Here is a 20,951-nt window from a genome sequence, read left to right as displayed (position 1 = left end):
AAAAATATTAGTCCACAGAGGGTGAAGAAATGATGTCTGTTACTTGTATGATGCCATCACACCATACAATTCTCTTAGAATTACTTGTTAATAATTCTTTCGGTTACTCTTGACAAGTGAGTTTTTGGCAGTTTCCTGGTATTTCTGTCCTTTTGGGTATGTACATGCTCTCTCTCTCTCTCTCTCTCTCTCTCTCTCTCTCTCTCTCTCTCTGCCTCATTTGGGACTTTTTTTTGTTTGTTTGTTTCCTTTCTCCTTCCCAGCAGACACTTTGTCACTGTCCTCTCTGTATTCTACTGATTTGTTCACTGAATTTTTGTTGAAGGAATAGCCTGTGTGACTTCACTACTTTTATCCCTCCTGAACATACTCTTATGCTGTAAGACGTGTTAGGCTTGTTGCAGTAATTATCCTGAACGTATTTCCTTTTGATTTTCCTTTTACATAAAATGGTTCTGGCTATTTTAAATTGTTGTCCAAGCCTGCCTTGCAGTAAACAAGTTATCTAAAAGAGATATTTAGAATAGTTCATGAAAACTTTCAGGTATTTAAAATCTTACCTGTACTTCAAGACCCACCTCAAATATTACTGCCTCTAAAATGAATAGATCTCTTCCTGATTTGCTTGCATGATATGAGTTCTTCCTATTTTATAGCATTAATGTTATCTGTGGTTATCTTTACATATATTTGTGCTTCCCTATTATTTCCTTGAACCATCTTTGCGTCTCCTGAATCATTTAGCATGATAATGCCCTGCATAGCATAGATATTTGTTGAATAGTTGTTAGACTGAATTGAGAGGTGGAAAGAGTGTAGAGAATGAGAATTCAGAGAATGTTGATATTGAACCAGATCTCTTCATAAGGCAGAGAGAAGCTATGGAACTTAGGGTAAAGACTGAAACTTGAATTGAGAAAGCACAAAGTATAAGACAGAAAACATGGATTTTTGAAGCCTTAAAATACATAAGTATGTCAATATTTTGCAAGTGAAGTTTCTTAATTGTGAAGGAAAAATATAAATAAACATATAAATGAAATTGTGTAAATGTACATTAAAGTGCTCTTTATTTTTTTTTTAATTTGGAAAGAACACGGAAGTCATTAGAATATACAGAATCGTAGAATATGCTCAATAATGTTTGAATGAATTGAAACTTTTGTTTTAATTACATATAATTAACTACAGTTCAGTTATCCCTACATTTGCATATAACCACAGGCACTAATTTGATGGAGGAAAGTAAAAAATGCTTTCTCTTATCTTTCACCCACTTTTTTCCCCATAAGGCTAACTAGCTAGTGTCACAGCCTGTCTTCTCTCCTTTTGGCATTGGAATTAAACAAGTGGATAAAAGAAAAAAAGAAAAAAGAAAAAAGTAGAGTGGAGGTCAAAGCCTTGACAGCTTGAACTTGGAGACCTGGGGAGCAAGAACTAATGAAATGTCAGTGGGAGCTGAAGGCAATGACAGACACTGAGTGGAGTCTTCAAGAAAATGGCTCTGGCAGGTACCTGCAACTCTGGCGCAAGGAGCACAGGTGTCCTGGGACTCAGGTTGTTTCCCTTCCTGCTCCTTGCTTTCCCCAGGGTGCCTCCATCCCTTTCCTCAAACGGATTTTAACAATCACAAATTAACATAAAAGATAAATTAATGCACATACCAATCTGTTTTTCTTACCTTAGTATGGGTTTACCAGAGAAAATATCATGTACCTGTATATGCTCTGAAACTGAATGAATTCTGTTACTTGATGTACTGTCAAGGTGAAAGTCCTGTCCCCATTCTTGATATTTCTAGGTACACTGTATTCCTCTTTGTGGTAATTGACATCTTTTTGCTATTGCTCATACCTTTCTTTCTAGTTAACTCTTCTAGAACAGATAACTATATTTATAAACTGAAAAGTTACAGAACAAGTCAGTTTTTATTTCTCCAGAAATAGGATCACATTAACTCTGATAATAACAAAAAAAGTATTATTTCAGAAGAATTGTGAGGATACATTATGCTTTAAAATTCATTTGCACAGTTGTTGAAAACGGGTTGTCCCATAGGACCACAGTGAAATTCTGTTACGGGATAAGTTTATCTACCATTATGAAATTTTTATTTTTCTGGATGTAAACAAAAATTATTTTAAGGTAAAAATAAGATCTTTTTGTCAGTTCGAAGCCAGCTGAAATGACTATTTTACAAAGTGTGATACGGAATGAATACAGTGCTTGTGATTCTAATTAGATTCTTAGTTTGTCCTACATCAGTGATAATAGATGCATTTTATGTTTACATATAAATTTGTCAACATATACATTATTATTTTGTAAAGACTCTGAACCTTTCCAGTTGATACTATGAGCTGAAAGCCTTAGGGCTTGGCTTTGCTCATATTTTATTTTTGAATTATTAGTCATGAAAATTGTTTCCTCTTTTCATACGCCTGGCATAAAATGCATATTCTTGATAGTTACAACACTTCCAATAACAGGAAGAAAAGGAATTAAAGATTGTGGTTATTTAAAACTGCTCTCCACCAAGTTTAGGTCTAATTTAATCACTTATTTTGCTTCAGAATAATGATTTCTGAAATTTTTCTGCCAGCACTTTAGGGTGAAATTTAGCTATTTCGTGAACCAAGAAATGAGTTTTGATTTTTTTTCCCCCTTTGACAGTGCTTGGGTTCAAAATTCAAGATTGATTTCAGAGCCAGAGTGTAAAAAAAAACTTGAGTCGTTCTCATTTTAAAGAATACATACTTTACATCATAATGTGAAATATAGTAAGTAGTCTTCATACGTTATGTGTATACATGTTTTTTCAGTTTAGAAATTCAGTGCATTTCTCACCAGATAAAATTTCTTAGGGGCGTATTTTCTGATCAAGTCATAAGAAAAATTGAGCTTTCTTGAGGGACAAAGAGTTTGGAGTGTAGTAGGGGAGAAGAACCCAGTGCTATCCAAATCTTAAAAAAATATATATGTTGTTATATTTAAGGGCATGGGTTCCTATTTAGTCTCCCCAAGTTATTATTTGTAGTCAGACCAGGGTTCTCTGAAAGTTGTACACATCATTTAGCAAATCCTAATACACGCTGTCTTCAACTTACAAAATACGAGTAAGTTCTATTTGAAAACTTGATTCTGTAAGTCCTTTGAAACATGTCCTTAAAGATGGTTCTTTAACTAAATCATGTTATTCAGAGCCAGAGCGTAGAATTCCATCTTGGAATGCTAGGAATCTGCTTTCATTTTCTCTTAGACAGTACACTTTGGCTCCCAGGAAGGCAGTTCATGCCATGACTAAAGTCGACAGGCTTTCATTTCATGAGGTCCCATATGTGTAGAGCTGTCTCCTGCCTTCCCAGGTCACAGACTTTGCAGTTGGCTTTGGGTGCTGGTGACTAGTGTTGCCACTACCACAAAGCTAGCAGGAGTTCTGGCAGGAGTGCTGGGGTGAGGTAGGGGTAATGGGAACTGCCTTCCTGAGGTGGGGATTATTTGAGATTCGGGCACCATTTGTAAAACTGTTATTTCCTGTTATTCACTTGAATTTTACAGCTCCAATAACATAACACACATGAATTGTATTTAGGTTAATTTTTCAGAGATTCGGACAGTTTATATTATACCAGTTATAATCGTGGGATTTCATACGCTTATGCGGATGACCCATGGCCAGGAGGATTCCAGGTTGTATTATTTTCTATACAGTGATGATTCATATAGTTTTAATAGTCTTTACATGTGCTCTTTGGGTACTCATTATTTTAATATTACAAAGTAACAGACTTGAGTTTTTTAGAGCTGAAATTTAAGCTTTTATTTATGACAGTGTTCCATTTTGTAGGATTTTATGTGAATATTTATGAAAAACAAGGTGATGTTAATATTTAAGTTGCTACTATGTATCTAGTTCCCCTAAAATGGTTCATTTTTCAAAACAACAAGATGTTATTTATGAATATTTTGATTCCTTTTATAAATTGAAATTTCGCTTCTCAAGATCAGTCGAAACAAACGCTATTAAGTGGTATTATTACATCACTGAACACACAGTAAATTATGTCCAGTCTTAATCTTGCTTGAAATAACATACAAAAACATGTTGTTTTAACCAGAGTAAAAGACAGCTGTCAGTATTCTTGAAACTATTTATAAAAGTGAAATTTAACACTGGGTTATGGATTTAATGGTAAAACTTAGCAGTAAGTCCTTTCATAGTGTAGACTAAAAATAGTAAACTACTGCCTTTCCTTATGCCTTTGTGACGTGGTACCCCATTTTCTCTTGAACAATTAATAGGAAATTGTGGTGTACTTGTGAGTGACTGACATTTGTTTCTCAGGAACAGCCTATTGTGGGAAAGGGAGAGTGCCCATACTCGTCCTTTTTCATCCAGTTCCACTTGCTAAGCAAACACCATTATGTAACCGTGGTTACCAGACTAGTCTTTTATCTAGTTTTGGGTAAGGTTGGCTAGGACTTTATCTATCATTCGGAGGAGTAAAACCCTGTCCCTATATTGCTGTAAGGCCATTATTTCTTTCATTCTTATACTGGGTCTTTTAACTTTATGCCCCTGTGAGTGACAAGAGAAAACTCTCCTATCTTTGGTCCTTCTGTATTATAAATATATTCTGGATGGACGCTAAAATGCACATCAAAAGAACTGTTACGTCAGAGTTGTGAATGTTTAAAAAGCCCTCCAAAACCCATAGTTAAGTATATTCAAGTTAATCAGAGCCTGTGATTCCTAATTTGTATGCAGAATTCCGGTAGTTAATAGGAAATAATCAACAAAAGAACATCTCATTCCAGGAGCCCCCGCCTGGCACATGCTCCTTCTCCCCATTCCAGGAAACACTCTCAGGTCAAACATTTAAGGCAGTCATAAAATGTTCCCAGTAAGGAGTCTAAGGTTCTGAGTGAGGTGACAATCTTCCATGAGGTTGACTATATTCTGTATATTTTAGAATAATTTTAACACTAGTTTTGAGAAAAAGAGGTTTATGAATAAACAAGTGGTACTATAAAGTTTCATCAAGCAAATTGTCCTGTTTATTCCGATCACACACTCATACATAATGTGTTTACTTAAATAAACCTATGTTGAAATATTGTCCTATTTCAGGAATTGTAAATTGAATTAGGAATTTGTTCAGAGTTGCTTGGTATCTGTTGACTCCTAGAAATTCCAGATTTTCTTCCTTTCGGTTGTAGGAATGGCATATGGTAATACTGATTATTTTTATTATCTTTCATAATTTTCATCAGCTTTATAATGTAAAGTTAGCTTTATCTACTTTGTAGCGGATTTAATTCCTCATAATCTCCTCTTTGCTTTTATAATTTAAATTTCAAAAATAAAAGTAAACAAAACTTTTTAGCTTAATTTCCAACCTCAGTAAATTATGTTCTTACCCTACAGATGTACAGTAGAAAATTCTTTCTTCCATCCTAACAAATCCTTTCTCCTACCTTTAATTTCCTACACATGTCACTTACTAATGATCTTTCTGTTTAGTGTGGCAGTAATTATTTCAATCGATAAATAGTCTTCTCTGCCTAGAAGATAAGCAGTGAACTTAGGTGCATAGTTCAGAATTGTTTCCCTCTCTAACAAATTTATTTCTATTATCATTTTCTTGTTTCTTCCTTGAAATAAATGCCATTTTTAGGTTACTCTTCTGACTAAAGTTGCATACATCCACCTTTCTAGGACTCCAACAAATTATTTGCCATTTGTCTCTTTTAACACCATCTGTTCTTCACAGCAGATCCCTTAAAACACTTAGCACATTCGGAAAGTTTATGCTGCTTCTGGCTAAGTGCTTTCTTAAAAGGTTTATTTTTCTCCCTTTCCTTTCTTACCTGCATTAACTTTCCTTTTTTCCCATGAACGGGCTTTCTTTTACCTATTGAACATGCTTGTCGGACTTTTACTGTGTGACATCGTCTGGGCTGAGCACACACATCAGCCAGGGTGGGCTCCAGTGTTCTTGGGAAACGGAGGAGGCTCCCTGCCTGAGGTGAGCTTCTGCACCCTCAAGTGTATCTGCCCCAAAACCGTATATCTGTCCCCCAGCTCACCCCAGCCTAGGCCAGTCACCTCGTCTTTTGTTCTGGAGCTCGACTCTGTGCCCGCTGCACAGATGGGTGTGACTCTGTTGCCTGGTTTCCCATGGGCTTGCTAACTCGTACGCTTTCCTTCTTCATAATTGGCAATCTCTGTTCACTGGCTCTAGCCGGTCACCCAGCCTTTTCTTGCTGTGCCTTTTCTGTGTCTTACTCTTCTGTTTCCTGGCACCTTCTTGTCCCAGCCCTGTGTCCCTTCTCTGGTGTCCCTGTTGTACGTTGCCTCCTGTCCCTGACCCACTCTGCTGGGGAGTCACTGCACAGCGTCTCTGGGGCCAACTCTTTCTTCTTTTCTGGCTCTTTGAAAATTCTATTATCAGTTTGGATACGTTTTACTAAATCAAGGTGGGGAGGAGGCCAAGGTGACATCCTGATTTCTGAGCATTATTTTACTGTATTAAAAAAATTATATGGTTGACCATATTCTTTAAAGCATGGTAACATTTGCATATATGTTATATTTGTCTTATGTGCCTTATAATGTAAAATCTTTTATATTAATTTCTCTCTACCAAAGGGTGCATGTAGTATATACATTGTTTCAAACACTAGAAAGAGAATATTGATATAAATTTCAAAATTTGTATTGCAAATAGGTACTGATGGTACAATTTCCATTGAGGACATATGCAGTGTCCTTGAAATCAAGTCAAGACATCTAGCAGTTCTAGTTTTATGATACTGAAATTAAACATAAGAGGTTTAGTAAATCTTACTTGAGGTGTTTCTCTGTAATAAAATAGAAAAAGAATGGCCAGGCTCTGTCATATCTTTGGGGATGGGTTGTCAGGGTGGCATCAGATGGCTGTCCTTCTATTTCTCATCTGGCAGCAATGCGTGGCAGGAAGTAAGACAGATCTAAGTAATTTCTACACTGCTTCTTGCCTTGTTGCAATTAAAACCGAGGCACGCCCTTCCTCAACTTCTTCACCATCTTTCATCACTATTTATAAGTACACTGAAATCATTTTTTTCTTTTTTAACAAACTTCAGTTGAACTACTTCTGACCACTAAACAATGTCACATTTGCTTTGATATCTGTGCCATTTGCCTTGTTTTAAAAATGTTTTTTCATCTTTTCTCAGATCTATTCCAAAGGCAAAAGCCTAACTTAATTTTTAAAGCTTTTGAGAAAAGCTTCTGTAATTGCTTTTAAGAATGTCAGGGAAATGAGAAAAATTTATTTTGGTGTAAGCCAACAATTGTCTTTTATAAGTACAGATTTTCGCAACCTTGAAAGATAATTAAATCAGGCATTAAAGCCAGTAGTAAAAATATGAGTACCTTTTTATTTGAAGGCTTACCATATCTTACTGGAAGCAGAAAAAGACTGGCATTCTTAAATCACAAGGGATTTATTTTCACACTCATACACACACACACACACACGAAACAGGACTAAGAATGTGAATCCTGATTCAACACTCTTAGGAGCAATATTTAATAATTTTAATAATTTTAATCTCCATGATTCTCATCTTTTTTATAAGAAATAGAAGTCACATTGACTTCTAGAACTTTCATTTTGATTTTTCTTGCTTTGAGGAAGAGTTATTTTAAGCAGGCTTGAATTTTTATTTTAAGAATGAGGAAAATAACATAACATTGTTTTATATACATGTGTGTGTATATATATGTACATATATATATGTTATACCTCATGTTTATTTATAAATATTCCTTTACTTTCCAGTAGGGATTTGTCAGCACCCCTCGTCCCACCCCCATCCTGACACTAGAATGTGGCCTCCAATTGTAAGGAATTTTAGTGTATTTTGTTAGTTGATATATGTCAAAGACAGAACAATGTCTGGCCTATGCTAGGGACTCAGGAATGGTGCTGAGTAAATGAAAAGAGGGCCAGAATCATTTCAGCACCTGCTTATTGCTTGTAGCACACAAACTATAGGCTGGGAGAAAGATTTGGAGGTAATCGTTCCTATTCCTTAGTACCAGGAAAACAACAAAGATAAAGTGAGGAAGGAGGTACTAGTGAACTAGCTAGACAAAAAGGTGGGCACTCATTAGTTCTTTGTTCTTCCACTCTTCACAACCCGCACATATCTAAATGGTCCTTTTAATTTAACATTTAATAATTTTAATGCTCTAATAAGGAATATCCATACCTCTATCCATACAGTTTCTTTTGATAATATGGTAGCTTTTCTCTCAAAGCCAACGCTCATGAGTGAGGGGTTGCAGTAGGAGGAAGGGGACAGAGAAGAAAAGAGAAAAAGGTAGAGAAGAGAAGAAGAGACAGAGTATTTGGTACTTTCTTTTTCTTGATTTTTCTTTAAGAGTAAGGTAGGGTGTGATATACCAGAAAACGATGATAACTCATGAAATAAATAATTACTGCTATTTTGTGTACCTTTGGGTTGGCTGCATGGAGCAGCACTGAGTCAGTGGCGGTGTGTTGGTATATAATTTTAGCTAGCCAAAGAACAGCCTTTCCGAAGCTTTAGGTTTCAGATAGTTTTAGAGGGAGAAAATCAAAGGAACAGCCCCAGACTTCAAACCCTAAGAAAAAATAAAGAGCCAAAGAAAGTACTCAGGATTCTCTCATTGTTCTGTTCATGCCAAGTCAGGAAATGATCATATAGTTTGGTTTATTAAAATAATTTTTTAAAAAACTAAGATTTTTAGTTAAAAATGGAAATTATGAAATTGATCAGGAGAAAATGAACAAAGTATATAACAACTACAATTCTAAAAATAATAGCCACATTTGGTACAAATGTAGTACTGGAAGGGAACTCAGCTGTCTGGGGGTGGGTCTGACACCTCCGTACTCTAATGTATTGCGTTGAAGGCCTGAGACCACAATACTTAGTCAAGTGCTATTGTCCACAGAATAGTAAATGAGCATTTTTTTGACCTAGAAATGCTGTCCTATGGCAGACCCTGGTTTTATCATTCAAGCCAGAGACCAGAAAGGTGTTAAATGGAACCATAAGGAATCCCTAGTTTTTCAGGTCAAAAACAGTTGGGAAACAGCAGTTTCACATACGGCTTAGTCCTCTAAACTGTGCTTAAGTGGAAGAATTGTACAAGGCAGCTCTGTAGGGAACTGAAAGGTAAGCATGGGGAACTGTTGATGGAACAGTACAGCATTGATTCATTAATCCTGAAGGATATCAGGGGTGAAGAAAAGGTGCCTCTGAGCTTCTTTGCAGACATAGCTAGCTGAACCTACTCAGTCTCGTGCCCTATGGTTGCCCCTGCTTAATGCTGCTGCCTTTTTCTTCGGAGGGAATTCTTATGAAAAATACCTGAGGAGCAGCAAATCTTGCCACTGCAGATTTTTTGCATATTTGAGTATCCGTGTGCTTCCTCTGTAGTGTGTGTGCGCATGCACACCTTGTTTTCAGAGATTCCCCGTGAGGCTGGTCCACTGCCTGAGTAGCATTGTGCAGCCCTGACAAAACCATTCTGTTCGGTGACGCCTGCCGACAGGAACCAAATGCAAGTCAGGCCACCTGTAAGTAGAAAAGGACACCACAGCTGTTCTGTGTGTGTAGTTATACTGTAGGTTTCCATAAAGAAAGCCCTTGGTGACTTGAAAAACACATTAATGTTTTGGAAAGGGACTTGTTGTTTACCTGTTATAAGCTAATGTATGAATGGGAAAGTTCTCTTTTTTTTTCCTGATAGATTCCATATACTTTTTACTGAAAGTTCATTTCAGAGTATTAAGCTGACCTGAAAGCAGGAATGTTATTTCACTCTTACAGAGTTCACCCTAAGGAAATCAGTTTATTACTTGGGAATTTTTTTGTTTTCTTTGTTTTCTCTAAAATGGCAACTCATTGATTATTCAGTAACCAAAATGTTAAAGAAAAAATTTATTTAATCCCTTTAAAATAAGCATTCTTTAGAACTTCATATTAAGGTGCTATTTTTTAATATCTGCTCAAAGTCAGATATGGGGTAGATTTGAAATAAATATGGCAGGTGTCATGTCGACAAAAGTACTATCACATTGTAATTTATAGATTTTAAAATGGACTTCTCGAACCCTATTACATGGAGATTCTTGAAATGATGAAGGGTTTCCCTTTATCCTACGGGAACAAACTTAGTATAAGGCAGGGAGAGTAGAGGTTGCAAGTTGATGCAAAAGCCCCTGTGATTTGAGGCACACGTCATGCAAGGCAGCAGTAATAACAGTTGAATTGGGTTGGCAAATCAGAGGGCAGAACCAATGGCAACGGAGTCATTATTTCTAGAACACAAGAAACCCCACTCAGGGAAAAAGCTGTTTGGAGCTTTGACTCATTAATTGTATTGGTAGAAAGAAGCCACATTCTGTTGCCCAGGCAGACCATGAAGAAGCATGTTTTACATCAACTTTTTGAAAACGTGATAAGCAAAAAACACGCTGAAATCAGTAACTTCTAAATAACTCAGGTTCAAGGTCCACCGCTAGGTCTAGAACCCATTAGGACTCAGTGTCTCATGCCATCTGTGTCAGATCTAAGTCTGCCTCTTAACATAAGGATAGTTAATGTTCAGGGGAAAAAGTTAAATCACGATATGTACATATATATATTACATTTCAAAAGCAGTCACTGTAATTAAAAAGACTCAGCAAGCATTTTGTAGTAATCTTAAAACATCGTTTATTTATCAAGCAATCTCCTTAAATCATACTTTATCAATTACCCATTGATGATGTAATAAGTTTATGATTCCTTCTCAGATGATTCTAAATAACTTATAAGGTATATGAATACACTCACATGTGCCTGTGATTATAGAGGCAAAGTAGAACATGGGGGCATTTTATAGCACATACATTTGGCCATTGTCAGAGCAATCACTGATTGACATATCATGGTCAATAAATGCTTCTGGAGATAATTTGAGGTTAGATCTTTTTAGAGATCCTGCATATGCTCAAATTATTCTACCAGATACAGTTTTTTGACAACTTCCTGAATATGGAAACTCGTAATAAAAAAGATGGTGAGTGCTTTTCACTTCAATATGCCTTCTGTATGCATAAAAATGACCATTGCTAAGGTCAGGTGTCAGTGAAGACCACATCCCAGCGTTCAACCATAAGTCTCTCCCACTGATGCTTCCCTCCCTTTGATTACAAGACTCTGCATTATCTTGCCTTCCTGCTTCTTTCTCCCTGCTCCACCCCACCACACCACCCCCGCCCAGGTTTGTTAGCAAGTTCTTCTTTCTCTGCCGAAGCAGAAAGGTTAGTTTTCTGTAGATTTCCATCTATGATTTGTTTTCTCCTTATTTCAACTTTTTACTGGGTTTGCTCGTTCATTGTTCTAGGAATAAAATCTAGACTTCTTGGTTTCTAAGAACAATCTGTTTCTTGTTGAACATGTTTTTCATGCTTGCCCCATTCAGTGGTCCTTAGTTTTCTTCCAGTTCATGGGACCGGTTTGCTTTCATTGTCTGTATTGTATATATTAAAAGTACTGATCAGTCACTTTAATTATATCATTTTAACATGGTAGATTTTTGTATCCATCTCTCTTCATTTTCCTTGCCACCTTTTCAGTTGTCTACCAGATGTTTCAACTCATTGTCCTAGAATCATTTCAAACTACTTTATAGGTGTTGGAGACTTCGTCATTTGAATCATTTTCAATGCTTGTCTCTGGAGGGCAGCTCATTGAGTGCTGGAGCCCAGTGTCTTTGCCATTGTCTGGACTTTTTCTTTTCTTTTTTTTTTTTTTTTTTTTTCAGTCCAGCTCGTTTTCACCTTGCCCCATTCCTCCATGAAGCTTTCCCTTCAGCTCAATTGCAAGTTATTGGACTCTCTTTCAATTCTGATTTATTTTTAAGTCATAGGTGAGTCTTACCAAGTAGTGCCTTTAATATTTACCAATATGCAGGTCTTAGCTTCCCTACTCGATTGTAAACTCATGGAGAGTAGTGGCCATTTGTTATCTTTGTATTCTCACATAACTAGTGTTTAGAAAAAAATTGTTTGATTAAGGAATTCATTACCATTATGTGTCTAATAGCTAAATTTGACTATGTTCCCTGTTTTATTAGAAAATACATTTTATTCTAGATTTAAATGTTTTTGCCTATTTTCCAAAACAGATTTTTATATACGATCAAATGCTAATTTGGCCACCGTTTATATTTAAGGAGAAAAGTTTATTTAATTGCTTTCCTTGCATAGGTTCTTATTTTTAAAATGAAATTCTACACATACTAGCGCGTGCTTCCGTTTCTTATTCATAGTTTCCCTTCCCTTCCTTTCCCTTCCCTTCCCTTCGCTCCCCTCCCCTCCCCTCCCCTCCCCCCCTTCCATTTCAGACCTGGGTCAAGCTACTTTTCTGTTGGACAGAAGCTATACTTTCTTAATTATAATTTTAAGCCCTTGATGAGCAAATTGCATTCATTTAAATGAAATTTAGCATGTAGAAAACACATATCTCATTCAACAGAGCCAATTTAATAAATTTTATTAATGGTATAAACTGTTGTGAAAGCAAACAAAAACAATAAATTGGAAAAGACTAATGAGCCACTGCAGTGCTTTACATTCTGTTTTCCAAGCTATTTATATCCTTGAATTTTTCTGTATCAGGTAACTTTAGCTATAACTGTATTCATAGAGCTGAGATTGTAAAATATGTACCAATTCTTTAATTCCTACCTTTGGTGCATTATGAAATGTGGCTTAAGAGTACAGACCTTATTGAATGAGGAATTATCCCTCAAAAAATTAATGGATCACTTATCATCAAAGGTAACACCTTGAAAGAAAATGCAACACAAAAATCATTCTCAAATATTCCCTTTAAATAATGGGAAAACTAGACTGAGATAGTTCAGGTTAAATATATAACTCAAAATATATGCTTATCAAAACAAAAGGTAATAAGTCAGCAAAGAGGTATTTTTTGGTTTTGGGGGTTTGTTTTATTTTGTTTTTTGTTTTTTTGTTTTTGTCTATTTAATGTGCGGGTAAGAATTTTAGTAAACCAGTTGTTAAAGGTAGATTTATGTTCGTGAAATTTTTTATATTGAGTGTTCTCCAAAAACTTATATTCTTAGATTTTGTGTTCTTTATATAAAAGAGTATGTATTTGAATCTCAATAATTGTTTATCCTAATGAGCTAATGTGGCTGTTCCCAACCCACACACTGTAGACACCAGGGGAACAAGAAGACTTACAAGAAATGCTCAAATTCAAATGCACACAAAACACTCCCTGTACAGTAAATAAACACCATGGCTATTGTAGTACCACTATTTCATGGTATATTTTTAAAACCCTTTTCTCATGCTGTTTACCAGTGTTATACATGCTTATACAAATTAGAAGCGGTACAGAACAATATAATATAGAAAAGTAGAATTATCTGTAATTCCATTAATGTGGCAGTTACTGTTAAGAATTTAGACTCAACAGAATACTAACTAATAATAGAATAAAAAGAATACTTAATACATGTTCGATGCTGTTCTGAATCCTCTTACATGTATTGAGTAATTTAATCTATAACAACCCTCCATGGTAGGACCTTTGTTATCACTACTGTACAGATGAGGAAACTAGCCCAGAAAGGTTAAGTAAACCTGATATATGTTGCACCAGGTTTTCTTGTGGGTAGTCTATCACTTAATATTATAGTTATATTGTTTTGAAAAATAGGAATATACCATACCAATATTGTTCCACCACTATCAGGTCCAAAACACTGTCCCTGTAATTCCCAACCTGCTCTTCCACCCCAATCTTGCATATTAATTAATGACACTACCATCTAATTTTTCTGCAAGTCCTCTTAGTACTATATACTTAAAATGAAAAAAAAGAAAGATCCACAATGCAGCCACCTCTCACTGTCTTTACTACTTTAAGTTTAATCCAAGCCGTTATCATCTCCTGCCTAGATAACTGCAGGAACTCCTTGGCTTGCCTCCCCACTTCCGACATCCCCCACCTCCACAGTCCGTTCTCCATGCAACAACCAAAGTAAGATTTTTAAATGTCAATCAGATCATGTTACCCTCCTGCTGAAAACATTTCAATAGTCACACCACTCCTGATGGCGCTTAGAACACCATTCTAGCTCATTACCATAGCCTTTCCTTTGAGACCCATATGGTCCATCTCCACCTTCTTAGGCCTCACATCCCACCACCTCCCATCTCCCCTCTTCCTTGTTGACTTCGCATCAACCACATCACTCTCATTAACATCTCTGGATTGTGTCACATCCCTTCAGGGAATTGATACTTGATCTTCCTTGTGTTTGGCATCTGCACATGGCTGGACACTTTGTCATTTCCGTCTCCCCAGAGAGGCCTTCTCAGGCTGCCTCGCTAGAGCATCCTATCCCCCACCACCTCATTCAATCTCAGTGTCTGTCCTTTCCTTTGGAGTCCTGACCGCCGCCTGAAATCACGTGCTTGCTTCGGTAAGGTGTATTGTTCCTACTCCAGTAGAAACTCCATAAGAACACGTCTTTCTCTTTGTTGTTCACCCAAGTTCCCAGAATATTGGGGCCCATGGTAGGTTGCAGTGGACAGCGTAGTGAACGAATGATGTAAGCACACCAGCATGTTCAGATCAGTATGTAAGGAGGGTTACTGAAGTACTGTTTCTGTATTCCCCCAAATTCTCACTCTGCTCTAGGTCGTTGAATGAATACTCGAATTGGTTCCCCAGGGGGGAAAAAAGAAACTTTTTAGTAGCTGGAGGTGATGGTAGAAGCTTATATCTGATTAAGCGATGGTACAAAAGATAGATTTGTTTACATCATACCAAGTGAGTTTAAGAAAAAGACAAGTATTCTTTCTTTCGTGAGAAAAATTTTACTGAATAGTGGATCAGTCACTACTGTATTGTTATGTAATTGTTGTAAAGATGCGGAAAGCTAATTTTATGTATGGTAATTCCTGGAACAGCATGGTACATTATAGATTCTCAGGGAGCCAGTTTCTCCAGTCATTTTTTGATCAGTAAAAATCATTTTTGTTCGCACAGCTTTTTACTGCTTCCCCCAAAGCATGCAAACGTTTTAGGGGGGAAAAAATCCAGTAAGTGGTTTTGATGATTGGCTTGTATATCCCCTCCCAATTGTCAACCAGAATCCACATGAATCTTTGATTAATCTCTTCAATTTTCAGGGGGTCATTAGAACCATTATATTGGGTACTGAAAATAGTTGCATCTCACTTGTGTTTCCCTGAGAGCAACACTGTTTTTACAAATGGAAATAGGATGTTCAGTCATCTTTATAATTTAACATTTATATAAAATCCTGTGACCTACCTTTGTTGATTATAAACTCCTTTCTGTGGACAACATTTCTTTGATTACCAAGGTTAAAAATGACCACGTTGGATAGTTTTTCACAACTTGCCGATATGAAATGCTTTCGTGGGGTAAAATGCCATTTTTTTCTTTTTTTAAGGAGGGCGCAGCTCTCAGTGGCCCATGTGGGGATCGAACCGGCACCCCGCTCTAATCAACTGAGCTAACCTGGCCACCCCTAGAATACCATTTTAATGCATACATTTATACAAATAATTTGGATAGAATTATGCAAAGAATTTAGCATAGATACAATCATAGAGATTCAAGAAAAAATTATGTGTCAAATAATTAGCTGTTCCAGAAAGAGTAAGTTTTTACATGTAGATTTTTAAAGCTTGATCTGGATTAAATAATGCCTATTTATATGTATAATACCTTGTCTTTCATTTGAGCTTAGATTGCAATTCCATTTGGATAAAACTTGACCATGACAGACTGTCCCATTTATTTTTTGTATCCATCTTTACCTTGAATGGATATCTCGAAAAAGGTCTTAGAGATCCAACCTTTTTATGGTGAGAATCATGGCCCAAAGAGGTGATTTGCCAAGGTTTTACCAGGTAATGTCTGAGCTAGAACAGACCTGGAATCCAGCCTCCTTCCTGAGCCTCTGTCCCAGCCTTTGCCCCTGCATGTCTGGCCCTACAGTTTGAGTTTCACATCCAATGTTAATGCTTAAATAGATTCTACTGTAGCTCTGGATTCTTACCTACAAAATCACTAAACAACTTATGTATTTTGATAACACTTGGTGTCTAAGAAGTGAGTTCAAGATCTGACCCCGCTCTTCCTGCCCTCTTCCTCTCCCCACCCCCCTTATAAATGCATAATGTATTTCTTAAAACTGAATGTGTAACCTCCCGACCATGTGCCATCTTTCAGTTTCAAAGATAACCGCATGATAGGGTGTCGGTTGAGCCTGGAGTCTTCCTGACCCCTCCACGCTTTGGGGCCTGCCTTACGTGTTAATAATGCATATGTCTGTGGGACAGCTGGCTGAGCTTTTGAGAATAGTCTGTGTCCCTGGATTATTATTTTTTTCCCTCTGTGCAAAGTAAATGAACCGCATGAGAATTGAACCTATAACCTTGGCCTCATTAATTTACCTTCTGTAAAATTGCCTTTTGGAAATTTATGTTCTACTGTAATGAGATTAGGAGCGCAGTTTCATTCATTGAGTAAATAGTACCAGCACTGCACTAATGACAGCAGAGAGCACAGAGAGGCACAGGACAAGGTTTTTGCCCTCAAGGGATTAGGATAAGTGCACAGGTCACTGATGTAAGGGTAAAAGTGATGACTGCTGAAGGGGCAGCGTTGACCGAATGCTCCAATGAATCAGAAGGCAGGCGAGCGGTGCTTCCTACTGGGAGCACATCAGGGACTTGTGAAGGATGGGCAGGGTGTCCAGGAGAGGGAGGAGGGGCAAGGTCATGCTGGGCTGTCTACATGGTTGGTATCCACACCCTGACAGGGAAATTGGAGGGTGGTGAGCACAAAGTCAGGCAGCGTGACAGGACCTGCAGGGCAGGGTTGATTAGTAAGAGGGGCTTAAATATCCTACAGACGTTGTCCTATATGGTAGTATTGGGTGGGGACGATTGACGATTTCTAACCTGGGAAGTAACACAGTCATAACTCTTAACGGAAATTCATCTGTCAGCCACTGTAGAATGAAATGCAAGGAGAGGCAGGGGTTTAGGGAAGAACCCTCAGGAGGTCATAAGAGCTGGAAGCGGTGTTACCAACAGCGTAGTGAAGAGAAGCAATGTGAGAGGGTGCAAGGCTGGAACAAGCTGTACTTGGTGACTGACTAGATTTAATAGCTAAGGAGGAATACAAGGTTTGAAGCTGGGTAACTAGCAGATGGCAGTGCCCTTCTAGAAGCTAATAGAATGGAGAAGAGAGGTTATGTAAAGGAAGTGACAACGTGAAATTGGAACATGGGGGAGAGCTTGGCTCTGGACATAAACATTTGGGAAGTCAGAGCGGTTTGAGCTGAGGTGGTGGATGAGATCATTAGGGGAGAGAGTGTAGAAACAAGAAAAACAATGGTCAAAGGTAGAGAACTCCACGAAGAAAATCTATATTGATGATCAAGAAAATAGAAGAGGCATTGTAAAGAGAATGAGCTCAATACAGTGTTACAGAAACTGAAGGGAGGGCTGCCGAAAGGCACAGGGAGGAAAATGTGCTCTTTTGTCATTGAAAGATGTTAGTGAATAAGAAGGAAAAATAATTCATGTGTAGTTTGATTTTATAATCAACCAAATGTATTTGCATTTCACGGTGCAGCTTTTTTTTATGCTTTCTCTTCAATTTCTCATAATTTGTTTCTGTTGCGTACTTTTCACTCTCAAAACAGTTAAAAACCAATCACATCCCTTTATGTAAAGAATGCAGTAGGACTTCAGAATTGATGACATAGTGGGTTTTGTGAAAATGCCAGTTTTCAGGTGTTTGAGTGCCCGTTATATACCAGGTACAGTTCCATGCACAGTGGTGAGTAACACAGAAGAAAATACTGGGCCCAGATGAGTTTGCTGTCTTGTGTGGGTGAGGTAAACAATAGACAGACTAAAGTTTTCACAGACACGTTACATGGAGATATGCTTCATAAAGAAAACTAAAGAAAAAAGGGATAGGGAATTCTGCGGAAGGGGTATTTTTAGTAGAGTGATCAGAGAAGTCCTGATGGAGAAAGTGACATTTGGATGAAGCCACGAAGGAGGTGAAAGAGGGGGCTATGTAGATAATCTAGGTGAAGCCGGGCCAGCAAGTGCAAAGGCCCTGAGAGCTAGCAAGGAGGCCAGTGTTGCTGAGGTGTAATAGGCAAGTGAGGGAGATTAGCGACGTCTCGGGACAGATTGTGGCCCTGTGATCATAGGGATGACTTTGACATTTACTATGACTGTAGGGAAAGCCCTTGGGTAGTTTTGAGCAGAGTAGTAAATAAGGATTATTCTGGCTACGGGAGAAGGAATGGGGCAAGAAAAAACAGGGAGAGGCTTTATAAAATTCCAGGCAGCAGTATTGACAGCTTGCACTGGCGAGGTAGCAGAGGAGGTTGTGGGTAGTGATCAGAAGCTGAAGGTATTCTGAGAGTAAAGTGAATGGAGTTTAACAGATTGGATATGTGCTGTGAGAGACAAAGAATCAGGGATGAGTCCAAGTTTCTGTATTAGTTTGCTAGGGCTGCATAACAAAGTACCACACAAACTGAACTGGCTGGCTTAAACGACAGAAATGTACTGTGTCACAGTTCAGGAGGCTAGAAGTGCAAAGGTTAACATGTTGGTTTCTTCTGAGGGATGTGAGGGAGAATGTGTTCCATGCCTCTGTCCTAGCTTCTGGTAGATTGTTGGCAGTCTTTGGCATTCCTTGGCTTGTGAAAGCATCACTGCCTTCATTTCTGCCTTCATCTTCACATGGCGTTCTCCCTGTGTATGTCTGTGTGCCAATTTGCCCTTTTAATAAGAAAACCAGTCACGTTGGATTGGGGCCCACCCTACTCCAGAACTCCCTCATCTTAACTAATTATATACGCTATAACCCTGTTCCCAAATAAGGTCATACTCTGCGGTCCATTGGGCTAGGACTTCAACATAGTAATTTGAGGGAGAACACAATTCCACCCATAACAGTTGCCTTGAACTGAGATGAGAAATTCTGTGGAAGGGTCAGGGGAAGATCAGCAAAATTGTAGAAGTTTGAGGTGCATGTCAGATACTCAAGTAGACATGTCCCATGGGCATGTGGATAAACGGGTCTGAAATTCCAGGGAGGGGTCTGGGCTAGTGATAAACATTTGGACGCCCCTGGTATATTGATGATATTTAAAGCCAAGAGACTAGATGACATCACCAAGAAAGTGAGTTCGGATAGAAGAGGAGGAGCATTCCAAAGACTAAATTTAAGAGACTATTAAATACTGGGACCAAAAGTAAGGCTCCCAGAAATGTCAAATACAAATCCTATGTATGCTTGTAGTTGTGAAAAACAATTACATTTTAGTGATGATTTTAAGTTGTATCCTAAATGTTTACAAAGTCGTTGTATTTTCCAGTGAAGTGTAAGAGGGTCAGATAGAGTATGGATTGGACTTTACTGGCTAATAATGCTGAAGAAGTTACTGGTGCTGAAATGGAATGTTTTGAATGCCATAAAGAAGTCAAAGGACACTAATAAAAATAATAAAGAGCTCTTTTCTCAGAAGGAGAAACAACTTTGGAGAACACTGTTTCAGTCCTTGATTTAAGAAGTCATTTTCTAGAAAGTCAGTCATGCTACAATGTTCTGAGCAGCTGAGTAGTTTGTTCCTTCACCTATTTGTGGTGGGAATGTAGTTAAACATTTTAAAAAATTAATTATAAAGGCAATATTATCACATTTGAAAAACAGAAATACTCCCTGTAACACAACCATTTTAGCCTTTTGGTATGTTTTCTTTGAGGGTTTTTTTTTTCTTTTAAATCCTGATTTCACATGGAAACAACAGCAGTGACCACAAGGTGAAGGCTTTGACATAACAATCCACCCAGAGTTTTCTGAACACGTCAGTTCCCATTTCGCTGAGCCACTGTACCTATTGCTTCCTCTGCCCTCTTTCTTGGTCTGGTTGTCATCTAGTCCGCTTCAAAATTCAGTTTTGCTGTCACGTTTCCGGAAGTACTTTCTGACTGGCCTGTTCCCACCCTTTCTGGTATGGAGGGCTGCACCTACAAAGTGCCACCATGTTACTCCCCACCATAGCACTTACCATCATAGTTCATATCCCCGTTAACTTTGAGGACCAACACTGGGTTTTTTATATTTATTTCCTCAATACTTTGCACTAGACCTGTGGGTAGATATTCAGGAAATATCTGCGCACCACAAAAAAAAAAAAAAAAAAAAAAAAAGAGCTGTTTTGCCTGATCGGTATACATCTAAACTGTCACAGAACTGATTCCTAATGAGAATTTAAAATGTTTTGTTCAGAATGTGCCAATAAAACAGTAATATATATCTTGAGAAGATTCCTTTTAAAAGGTATTCATACAGATTGTTGCTTAAAGGGTTGAATTTGTCCCTAAAAACTATTACCCCGAACCCTTCAGTTTCTTATCATGAAAGATACCTGATATATTTACCAAGTATAGCTTTTTAAAAATATATATTGACTGTGTCCCTTCAAATTAGTAAGCAAAATGAAGTAATTTGGACATACCTATATAAGGTAATGTGGGAAAAAATGCAGGAGCTTGGAAGGAGGGGTCAAATTGCTTGCAGTAGATACAAGATGTTTTTTATTTTTAATTTTAATTAGTGGATTGTTTTGGAAAGGGGAGATTTTTTTATCTGGCATAATTGAGATATATAATCTGAGTCTGGGTAAAGACAGTTGAGAAGCATTGTAATAGCTCTTTGATGCCAAAAATACTTTCATGATGACTCAATGACTCGGCAGAAGATTCTTCTCCCTGCCCACCTAGAATGCAAATAATATCTTTTGGTAAACT

The 20,951-nt window shown here is 37.6% G+C and overlaps 1 protein-coding gene across 5 annotated transcripts in view; it reads left to right on the top strand.

The window, feature by feature from the left end:
* NR3C2 (nuclear receptor subfamily 3 group C member 2) overlaps window positions 1-20,951 on the top strand; it is a 309,953-nt gene that overhangs the window by 136,691 nt on the left and 152,311 nt on the right. The gene's annotated exons all lie outside the window — the stretch shown is intronic.

The sequence above is a fragment of the Rhinolophus hipposideros genome, assembly GCF_964194185.1.
Source record: "Rhinolophus hipposideros genome assembly, chromosome: 16".
NCBI classification, from domain to species: Eukaryota; Metazoa; Chordata; class Mammalia; order Chiroptera; family Rhinolophidae; genus Rhinolophus; species Rhinolophus hipposideros.
This window is presented reverse-complemented; position numbering and strand designations above follow the sequence as displayed.